The sequence below is a fragment of the Rhynchophorus ferrugineus genome, unplaced genomic scaffold (genome assembly GCF_030347505.1).
Source record: "Rhynchophorus ferrugineus isolate W39M unplaced genomic scaffold, kcgeb_rfMv2 rfM3, whole genome shotgun sequence".
Lineage (NCBI taxonomy): Eukaryota > Metazoa > Arthropoda > Insecta > Coleoptera > Curculionidae > Rhynchophorus > Rhynchophorus ferrugineus.
In genome coordinates this window covers 68375671-68387781 of record NW_027472582.1, presented here as the reverse complement: position 1 = coordinate 68387781, position 12111 = coordinate 68375671, and the positions used below count along the sequence as shown (strand labels likewise).

Genomic DNA, 12111 nt, shown 5'->3' with positions numbered 1-12111 from the left:
TATATCTGTTTCCGTAAGTGCCACCAAAAAAAGCATTTTCTGTTTTTGTTTGTCTAAAAATAATTTTTCCGTTCGGAATATTGAGTTTGTAGCCGTAGGCATGTTTATTGTTTTAGCTCTATAATGTGTAACGAACAAAAAAATTGATACATTGACGTTAAATAATTCTCGCTATTTGATTTTATTTCTGGTGATCGAATTAACTTTGATTTCTCGAGATTGAATTGTTTTGAAGTTCAATATATAACCGAAAATAAACATTGTCATACGTTATCACTTTATAAGCTTAAATATAAAATATTTCATATATTAAACTTAGTGTATGATTAATATCTGAAGATGTTTAATTGAACTACAATGTTAGTGTTCCAATAATTTTGGGCATAAATTGATAATACAGATCTGTAACAGAAATTCTAAGAACTAACTAGGCTTTGTGACCATTTTTTGGGTATATTGATGATAAAAATTTCCTTTTTGCCATCGTAAACCATCGTCCATTTGTGGCAAGAATCTGAAAAGTCTGTTTTCTAATTTTTCATGGTACCTTTTCTCCATCTCTCAAATGTCCTGATGTAATAGTTCATATTACTCTTACTCTATATTACACTCAATTCAGGTAGGAATGAAGAAAATTTACATTTAGGATGATTAGGTTACCTAAAGCTTGAAATGCTCCCTCAAGCACGGCGAAGTTTTAAAAACGATTACAAAGCTCGCATTGATACCAAAGAAGACGGTGCTAAGCAAGATTGGACTTGCGTCAGGACAATAGACAATTAAATGAGCAGACGATTAAAGAGAAATGGCCAGAATTGATTAACACTAAAGGAGTTGATTTGAATCATGACAAGAGTAGATATACTTATTGAATCGGCAACAATTGAGAGAGGTTGATTAGAAAGTATTGATATACCCCAGCCTAATACAGCCCAGGTATGATCCATTCTGACCACACTTGGCTCTGTACTCCACAAAACTATTTAATGTTGTAAAACGGGCTTCAAATTAGGCTTATGAAAATAATTTTGTTCAGTTTTTCATGCAGAAACGTCAGAAGTTTTACAGTGAGATAATAATAGTTTTACTAGAAAGCTGGTAAAAGTTTATTGACCAAACAGGCAGATAGATCAATAAATCGTATTTGAATTTTATATTATGTATATAGTATTTACTATGTATATAGTTACCCCATATTGTAAAATAACCGATTATTACAATAACTACAATAATTTTTAATTTTTATAATTATGTATCATAAACTAGATAATTTAAATCACATAAAAAATTATTAAAGAAATTCAGGGAATGGACCAAACAAAATGCCTAAACACATACACTATAAATTCATCATCATCATAAACAAAACCTGAACGAGACGCAGTCCCCGGCCTACCATAGTAAAACAAAGTTTTTGGCAAAATTAGTTTTTTGGTTTGGTTCTTTTTGTTCAAATGCGGCCATTTTCGGCGATAACGTCCTTCAAAAGGTCCAATAACGCTTTGTAATAGTCGCTGTTGATGGTCCTTCCTTTTTCAAGGTAGTCAATGAAAATTATTAAATACTCATCCCAAAATACTGATGCCATAACCTTGCCACCCGACTGTTGCGTATTCCCACGCTTTGGAACGGGTTCATCGTGTGCAAACCACTCGGATGACTGTCGATTGGAATTCGGAGTGAAATGATGGAGCCATGTTTCATCCATTGTTACATATCGATGCAAAAACTCGGGTTTATTAGCCTTGATCATCTTCAAAAACTGCTCCGAATCATCAACTCGTCGTTTTGGTCAAAAATGAGCTCGTGCGGCACCCACTTTGCACAGAGATTTCTCATACCCAAATGTTCGTGAATCCTATGATATACATGTTCATGTGATGTCTTTACAGTGACTACTATTTTATTCAATTTCAATTTACGGTCATTCAAAATCATTTTGTTTGATTTTGTGTCAATGATTTTTTTTATGTTTTCTTCAGCAACAACTTCTTTTGGTCGTCCACTGCGTTCGATGCTCATTTCACCTTAGCATACCAATCCTGGATGGTTGATTTTCCTAGGGCAGTGTCCGGAAACTTGGCATCAAGCCAAGTTTTTGCTTCAACTGTATTTTTGCCCTTCAAAAAGCAATATTTTATCAACACGCGAAATTCCGTTTTATCCATTTATTTCACAATAACAAAAGTTGCTTCACTCAAAACGCTATAATTCACAAACTAATGATCCGACAGTTGTCAAATTTTACACGCATCTTTTGAAGGTTAGGGCTAACTAAAAAGCATACGGATTTAATTTTAGTAGCGCCATCTATGTGTCAGGCCGGGGAGTTTTCAATTGACCGTTATATGTGGAGAAAACAGCTAGTTATCAACCTAAGGCAAATAAATTGTTTCATTAGAATATAACGACAGAAAATAGTTCCCCCAAGCTACCATTTCTCCTTAAACCCATTGAAATTAATAGCTAATTCGAGCTTCGAAGAGTTCTGTATTATTGTCTCCTTCAAACATGCCAAAAACTTTTTCATTAGAATGACTAGCATGACTGCCTTTGTCAGAATTTGCGCTCTATCCTTATGGACGATCACTATTACAAATAATTATAACATAAATTTACAACCATGCCCTAGCAGGATGCGAACTCAATCCACGGCAGTAGGACCGTCCTGATGCCTTGGTCAGTTCACCAGCCAAGCTGACCTTCTATTTATATAAAAGGACACACTTAATGTTGAAAGAAAAACATTTACAATAACATCTTAACAAATGGTGTTTTAAATACTGTTGTAAAAATAAATGGTAAAGGGTAAATGTTTAAAACCTAAACACAGATAAGAAGTAAAAATACGTATGCTAACCATGCCCCTGATATTGTTCGAACGCTGTTACCTTGAAATCCTAAAATATTCTTTACATATGTGCATATGTTCCAATAATAGTAAATAGGATAAAATATAAAAATCTAGCACACGTGAGAAAAAAGCCCCGTTCGTAGAAATGTATAAAATCGACGCGTCATTCCAACAAAGCAAAAGCGCCTAAAGGAAAGCAATAAGAGATGTAAATCGAGCGAAAAGTTTCTATCTGATTTTCAAGGGCTTTTTATTTTTATTTTTGCGGCGTATCCTTTTATTACAACCACGAACCTCATCACGTTTTCGCATTTATTTAAGTTTACAATTTGCAGTGAGAAAATTGACAATTTTGATATATTTAAGTGAGCTTTCATGAATTGGATAACAGGAAATGAAAATATTACGTACCTATGCTACTCCAGCTTATATGGAAATATACTCCCATAGGTCATTTGTGATTATCTGAAAGAAATTAATTTGTTAGAATAAATTTATTATTATTGTAAGGTAGATATTTGAATAGTTTTCAATAGTCAATAAGTGTCGTATGGACAAACTAATTTAAGCCGTCTTCTTTCAGACTTGGATTTTGCCAAAACAGTATTACTCAAGTAAGTGTTGAGTTCTGTTACTACTTCTGCATCATTAACGAAGGTATAGGTTAGTCAATTTGTCTTTGGTAACTAGCTGAATTGTAATGTTACATAATATCCAAAATATACCATAAGGAGTAGTTTCTTAAGCTTAATACTTTCTAACTTCCAATAATCGAATGTCAAAATGTTACGCAGTTTTTTTGATAACCCTTTCGATTTCAATTAATTTAAAAACTAAAAAGGTACGGTATCGCTGGAAAAATAAAAACAATTTCTTCATCACCTATTGAACTAATTATCGAACTGAAATCGTATGATATAACAGTACTGGTTGGACCAAGTGGGTAAAAATAATAAATGAATAAACTATAAGAATAACTTAATAATATGTTAATATAATTTAGAAAAATAAATATATCAATAATATAAACTTTATTACACAATAATAAACATAATTAAAGTTCTATTAGCTAATTAAACACAAAAATAACATGTAAAAAAAGAATAATAGGAAGGCATAAAGGAATTTCTAGGGAGAAGCCCATTATCTACTACTTGAAGCCAAATAAAATGACATGAAAGTTGAGCTGCATTATATTTAAATATTAGCGAATAATACTATAAGTCTTGAGGGTAAGGACACATTATAATGGGAGCAACTGTTTTTATTGCAATATTTTAATTATTATAGTTTTGAAGCCAAAATTTCTTCATTAATGGCTCTGTTAATGATTTCAAATGCTTTACAAAGTACGAAATATCCTACTTTATTGATTCTTATTACATCTAGAACATTCCTAGATATTGACGCTCTTCAATCATTAGATACAGAAAACTTGTAAAATCTGGTGATAAAGGACCAAACGCCTTGTTCAAGAATAATAGCATGTGAATAAAACGACCGTTAGATTAATAAACAATTGAGCATTCTACAATATAATAATTACTGTGCGAAAGTTAAATAAGTTGGTTCTAATTTAGTTACTTATAACCCCCAAAATATTTGGCATATGTATTATAAATAATTATATAAATCTAAATTGACTGTTTTTAATCTTTGCTCTTTGAATATCTTTAATAGCTCATTCATTAACTCCAGCTAAAGTAAATTAGTTTCGCTTATAAAATTCCAAACCTATTAAACCTGGCAAATTTACATTCATTTAGAAACTGTTCATATTACTTTTAATTTTGAATATTCTAAATTAGATTTTTTTATAATATGAAAAAAGATTTGGGAGATAAAATACATTTTAGTTTTTTTTTAACATTTTATATGATTGGGAATTAACAAAACTATATATGGGCATAAATATAATGGTTAATACTTTCAAATATCTGATAGAAAAAATATGTTTGGCGCAGTGGTAAAAGCGACAGGACAGTCCACCTACTATTCCAATAGTCGCGGGTTTGAATTCTGCTGGGACACGGCCATATATTTATGTTTATGGCTGTTTAATCTTTATTATTGGCCTAGGTAAGAGTGCAAAATCCGACAAGGAAAATGATCCCAGCCACGCCTGTAACCAGGCTGGGTAAGACCGGATGTCTTATGGGAGTTATTTAAGTTGGTCACTGGTCAGTCGGTAAGCTTAATGCTGAGGACCGAGGTTCGGAGGCCACGTTAAACAGTAGGTCCATGCCAGATAAACCCTTGTTGGTAAAAAGGAGAGTTTAAAATACCATTTTAATTATGACACAGTTGTCATAATTCCGAAAATAAAGGATCGAAAAAGGGAACAAAGGTAGTAAAATCTCCGGAAATAATTGCCAATATCTAATAATAAACAAAATCATCGTCTAAATATACTAATTGTATAACAGTTTTATACTTTTTAGAAAGTATCAGGAAAACCGCATGCTGAGTAATAAAGTCACTCTGAAATTTGTCAGTGTAAAGAGACCAATTTGTCGGTATTACAGCTACAAATATGTTATTAAATTTCTTTTGGACCTTGTATTTATCAATTTTTGTCACGTCTGACACAAAATCGTCCTGTTTTTCCTTTCACTAACAAGATTTGATCCCCAGATTTTCAATGCCTCACGTCTTATACCAAGTGTTTTTTGATTTATTTCGGATTGATTGAAAAAAATTATTAGAAGTTTCTAAAAATATATTTATTTTTCCTCCTATATCCTATTATGTGATATGAGGAATACTGTATTTTTGTGGTGTATTTCAAATCATGTAGAAGTTCAGCATCAATAGCTTTTCAGACCTTGTCCAGTTTTAATTTGAATTTGAATTTTAGAAATGTTTGAGTGATAAATGTATATAAAAATGTAGCTTTCTTAAATAGAATTGTCGAGAATTTACACTCAATAAAAATAAATAAGGCAATAAGGCAATAAATATAAATAAATTAAGGCAAAGAAAATATAAGATAAATGATGACGGTGGAATGACTATAGGCAGCAGAAGGTGATATCTAATTGAATTAAACTATATATGATATATGGACAGAGGTTTTACAATCAAGAACGAGTTTACGATTAATATAAAACAATAATTTATAATGATAAAATAAATATAAAGAAGATACAAAGAAGTAATCTAGTAAATAGGGATAAATGGATAAATAAGTAAATAATAGAGGATAAATAATAGAGAATAATAGATTGAAAATAATTAAACGAGAAAAATAAATGAAGAATAATAAATAGCAAATAACTAATACAGAATAATACGTAAAAATTAATGAATAGGAAATAATACATAGAACATAACAAATGGAGATTTAATAAATAATTAATGAAAATTAAAAAAGGATACTCTCTGAACAAGCTTAGCATTTGATGAAACTCAGGTTAAATGGACACAAAACACAGTAAATAAGAAATAGTGACTATGAACGTCGCATCTTCACAAATCATTAATCACGAGTTCATTTCATAAAGTTCTAACGTCGCTCGAACACGTTAAGATATCCCATCTGGCAAATACATCCAAGAAACATCAACAATGTTGCCATTCAAGGTAATTATTTCTGTTGCTAGGTATGCACAAAGGCGATAAACTCCACAAATAAAAAGAAACGGCAATACCGTCTAGTTCCTTTGTATTTCCTAAGTACCATAGATATTGAGAAAGATTTGTGATTTCCTCGAATTGTACATGTCCCTGTGTTTTTAGGAAAAAACATGTTGACAAAATATAAACGAACAAAATTCGCTTTGGCACTAATGATATTACGGATTCAACTAGAAAACTGAATCAATGAATTTATAACTTCAACTATATAAAATAAAACACAGAAATTTGGGTGTAACTTAATATCGTTTATTTTCCTGTTTTGTTATTTACGGTCGAAACCATTTTCGCTTAAAATAGTTTTCCACATAAATATATTTCCATATTTTGCGAATTTATTTGCGGAGTGGTTCGGCTGCGAGGTCCTTCTAAATAGTCTGTTTAGGAATTTCATCTGATTAGGGGGATAAACCGTTTTGCATCGTTTTGCAATATTGGTATTTTACAACGTAAACCACTCCACATTTTGCCGACGTTATCTCTGCAGCGTTCGGCATTTGCATTTGGCAATTTATATAATCGCTGCGAAACCTATCGACTGAAAATTGCCACCAATTTCGACTCTTTATGCGTTATAAATTGCGAAATATCACCGACACCCCCCGGCTGTAAATGATTAATTTTTCTATTATGGACTATACTGTTACCGGTGCTAATCAATTTCGAATGTCAACAGATAGTTGTGTGTCAGAGAAATATATTTTATTTCATTTGAGAATTAGTGACCGTATTATATTCATAGAGTAATACAGACAAAACCCAGGTGTCTTTGGAGAAAAATTGCACAACATCTAAAATCTAGATGGTATTGTGATAATTATTTGCATATAGGCACCTAGAATATGAAAATATTTTGTTGTGAAGGCATTTGATTGCTTCATAAGTAGATTTTAACCAATAAAATTAAATTTTTTTTATTATTATTTAATTATTACATTGTTACTAGTTGTTTCCGATTAACCTACAATGTGTCTTTATGATAACTTAAATCTAGGTATATAACTGGGAGGACCCATCGACCCTATCTCAGTATCTGCTGAAATAATGTTTATACATGTCACTGCTGTATTTTTTATTATATGCACTACATAACACTACACAAGATGAGATGGTTTGATCATTTGAGTATGTGTCGTGTTTAGGTGGTATCCAAAAGCTGCAATACTTCAATATTCTCATGAGAATGGAGTCTTTCCTCATGCCCCTCTGCAATTCTCTTCATTTCTTGACTGACTGTGGGTATCTGAAGGTCTCGATGTGGGTAATCAGTCCTATAGTATTTGGGTGTGTCCACAATATCTCTCAGGACTTTATTTTGAGAAATTTGTATTTTATTTATGTTACTCATTGCAGAACATCCCCATAATTGAACTCCGTCTGTCCATGTAGGTTTCGGTAATTGCCTGTATAAAAGCAATTTGTTATGTACTGATAATTGTGATTTTCTTCCAATTAGAAAGTACATTTTCCATATTTGAGTGACATTCACTCAAATATCAAGTGATATTAATTCAGTCAAATTCAGTGTAAAATTCAGTGGTAATTCAGTATATATATATATATATATATATATATATATATATATATATATATATATATATATATATATATACATATATATATATACTTACAAAATTCTTTGGCAATGTCTCATGGATCAAACACAACAACAACTTGAATTCAAAATTGGTGAATATCAAGCAGGTTCCAGATAAGGCTGATCTTGTCCAGAAAAAGTATTAATATTAATTTATTCGTAGAAATTTTTATATTATATATATGTATATGAGGTCTGTATATGTGTATACCTCAAAGAAGCCTATGACTCTGTGGACCGTGAATTTCTTTTCCACATTATTGAAGAACAAGGTCAGGATTTGAAAACTAATGCAACCTTCAGACGAACGCTGACTGGTACAGAATTCACGGTGAAATTTAAAGAAGTATTATTGGAATGTTTCGAAATTAAAACAGGAATGAATCAACGTGATGCACTGTTTCCTTTACATTTCAATTGCGTCTTAAACAAAGCAATCCAAGAGCGGCACAAAATAAAGCCGGATCTTAGTATGTCAATTATGCTAATCAAATTGGGAGGAATTGGAATTATGATAGATTATTTGAAAAAATAGCCCGAAGAAGAAATATAGATTTTAAAAGATACCGTAGAAACAGTTGGTCATTTCATTTGAGAAAACAATGTCTGGAAACATTTTTAGAGACAAAATCCAAAAGTCCAAATGATTTATCATTCCAAAGATTTGGTCTAAACCATTTAAGAGATTGGACTGGAATGGACATGGAACATGTTTCCTTGTCAGAAAATAGATACAGCAGATTACAGAAGACATTCACTTCAATAAAAAATGTATATTTAAATATATAAAACTGTGACAAAGCTGAAGATTTCATTTTGAACAGAAAGACATTGCAATAATTTAAAAGAACAAAAAAAAAGAAAAATGTTCGTACCAATTCACACTGAAGTAGAAACATACAGGCTAACGGCAAATAAGGAAGTGGAAAATTTTAGCAATGTATATTCAGATTAAAAAAAAGCTAAATCACGCTAAATTTTTATGGGCATATTAAAAGAATGGAACCAAGCAGATTGACCAGGCAGGAGGAGGAATTCCGTGACGCTCCCAGTAAGGCTGAAACAATAAAATAGATCGCTGCAATCCTCCAGAGGTTCTTGAACAAAGTGTTGCGAGTCATTGTCGATGCCCCATATTACGTGTCCAACAAACTGATTCAGCGCGATATCCCCTTAGAACCCACAACGAGCGTGAATCCAATTGCTAGTGTGAAGTACTCTGAAAGACTATTAGTGCATCACAATGCACTCGCAAAACAGTTAAAGGTGCGCGATGACAGTGAAATGCGTAGGCTCAAACGTAAACTATCACACGAACTGATTAATAGACACATAGAGTGAGATTTAATAATATCAAAATAAGTTAAGATATACTTTAAAATCAGTTAGAATAGTAACTAGATTAAGATTTAGATTATAAGTTGTATAGCAGATCACTTACTGAAGTGATCTTCTACGTGTCAGGATGGTTAAATTATATCAAGGAAATCATATAATAATACTTATTACTCACGTGCAGATTGTTGACGTTCTAAGAGATTAATAAAAAGATATATGTACAATAACATATAATAAACATTCGAATCAAACGAATACAAAAAAGCTTCCCTACATTTCTTAGTGCCTTCGAGTTAATATCGTTTGTTAGTTGCTAGTTTAACTTTTATTGTGTTGAAAACAAATTCCTGATTTTTCACTATTATAATTATTGTAGCTTTATGTACTATTCTAAACTTAAACTACGTATTATTAGAGAATATTTCATTACGTTATCGTTGAAAGTATGTCAAAAAACTTCTTGAAGGCAGGTGTTAAAATGTATGACAAGAAAGCAAGAAGGTAATTAAGAGGACATTTCAAAACAAGCAGAAACTGTGCTGAAAGAATAACTGTCTACTCCAGCATTGATTTATTGATTTAGGAAGATACATTATAATACGTACACCATCTTAGCATGGCACCATATTGAAAATAAATTTAAATTCTTTGGGCGTAAAAAAGGGAAAGACCTCTGCCGAAACAGGATATTATTTTACGAAAATGTACAATTTCATATTTGATCGAAAAGTAATTGCTAATGTGAAGGTATATTACCAAAATCATATAAAGATATTAAAATATTAAGTAATATTTTTCTGAAATTTCTGGAAACTCTGGACAGAAATAATATAAGAATATTTGATTGGATCTCTCATTGGGGCTATACAATTTATCTAGTTTATGTAGAACGCTGATATATCGAAGTCTACAAGTTTCTCGGAGTCTCCGAAAACGATTCTGACGTTTCCGTGGCAATTTCGGTCGAATTCGGACGTTGACAGTCCGAAGTTTCAATGAACAAATCTTGATATATTGCCGGTCGGGCTACAGTCTTTAAACTGTTTAAAAATAAGTTTAGCCCGGGAAACAAACAAAGAAACTTTCCAACAAGGTCAGCTTGATTTGTATGCCGTTATCGAAAGAAATATTACTTGGAAACTACCATTAGGTCCTATTTTTCTTCTTTTAATTTGGCGGATGTTTTATATGAAAGTTTACCTATTAATCATAGTGTCCGGATCGAGTACATTTACTTAATTAACTAGAGGAAAATGAAACGGTATCAATTTCTGGTGAAAGTCGAGCAACAATTAACCAGTTAAACGATGTGAACATTTTCAAAATCATTCCGCAATATATAAGGTGTTTGCACTCATCCTGATCAAATTTTAACATTAATGAAACCTATTTTAGAAAAATTGATACAGTGTATGCTAGTCAAAGTATTTTATACTATTTATTTTCCAATGTCTCATTTGTTCGAATTAGATTTCGTTCGCTTCGATTTGTATGAGTAAATAAAAAAAAATTGTACAAATTAAAGACACCGAACACTAAGCGTATTCTAGACTTCCAATAACATTAGAAGGACGAGGATTTGTAAACATTATTCGATGATACCATCAATGGGGATCGTTATCGACTATAATTAATTGGGATTGAGTCGATAACCGCTGGAAAACGGAAGGAATGTGAGCAAAGACACTACCTTATTTTTCAGCATGAAAACGTTCGACCGTATCTTGCAAAACCGATGAAACCGTACTTGGACACGTTAAAATAAAGTACTACCCCACCCGCCGTGTTCTTCAGATTATGCTCCTTCTGATTACTACCTGTTCGTGACACATGATATATGACCTGTCTGATCAACTCTTCAGATTTTATGAAGATAGCAAGAAATGGAGTATACTCGTAGATAGCCTCAAAAGATACTTCATTTTTTGGGATAGAGTCCGTAAATTGAATAACCTGAAAGATGGGAAAACGTAATGGGTTTCGATAGAGAAAACTTTGCAGAAATTAGCAGTGAATCCACGCGATCTGAATTGATGACGCAATATTTCCGCATCAACTCTGAATTTTACTACATGTTGAGCTGACATATGACAACATTCTACTCAAAATATAATCAAAAATTATAGTATATCTAATGCATATATTATAGAAGAATTTAAAACTACAATTAATTATACAGCGACAACAATTTATAGGTTAGAGTTGTTTTATCATATTTACATTAAATTTTTTCCCATATTCGTATAGGTATTCTTTAGACGCGTTTTTAATGTAGTGGTATCCCTCGAAGGCCTAATACATGTAATTAAAAATTATATATCTAAGTAATATATTTTATTTTCATTATAGAAGAGAGCATATTTACCCTTTACGTTTAGTTCTTGTATCCTTTGGTAAAGTATTTCCTTGTAAAGTAATTTTGATCTGTTACTACCTGTATATACCTTTCTTGATAAAACAAGATTTAATCACTGCATTCTTATTAATGTATTTGCCATATCTGCAGAACAGTTAGTATTATTTACCTCCTACATTTTATATATCTATACATTTTAAGCAAACGTTCATGTAAATTCGGAACAAAAACACTCTATAATAACTCTGTAGTACACTCTATAATATACTTTTACACTCTATGATACAATTTCCGACACTTAGGTAGATTTATCGTATACTGACCTTTCAT

The 12111-nt window shown here is 31.6% G+C and overlaps 1 protein-coding gene across 4 annotated transcripts in view; it reads right to left on the bottom strand.

Annotated features, from left to right (window-relative positions):
* The window catches only part of Ten-a (Teneurin-a transmembrane protein), a 1091387-nt gene that overhangs the window by 741471 nt on the left and 337805 nt on the right, over positions 1-12111 (bottom strand). For 3 of the 4 annotated variants that reach the window (XM_076399553.1, XM_076399555.1, XM_076399556.1), the window contains exon 2: positions 3266-3319. The exons of the other annotated variant lie outside the window; for it this stretch is intronic. The gene's annotated coding sequence lies outside the window, so the exon portion shown is untranslated. The remainder of the gene's footprint in view (positions 1-3265; positions 3320-12111) is intronic. 4 annotated transcript variants of the gene reach the window in all.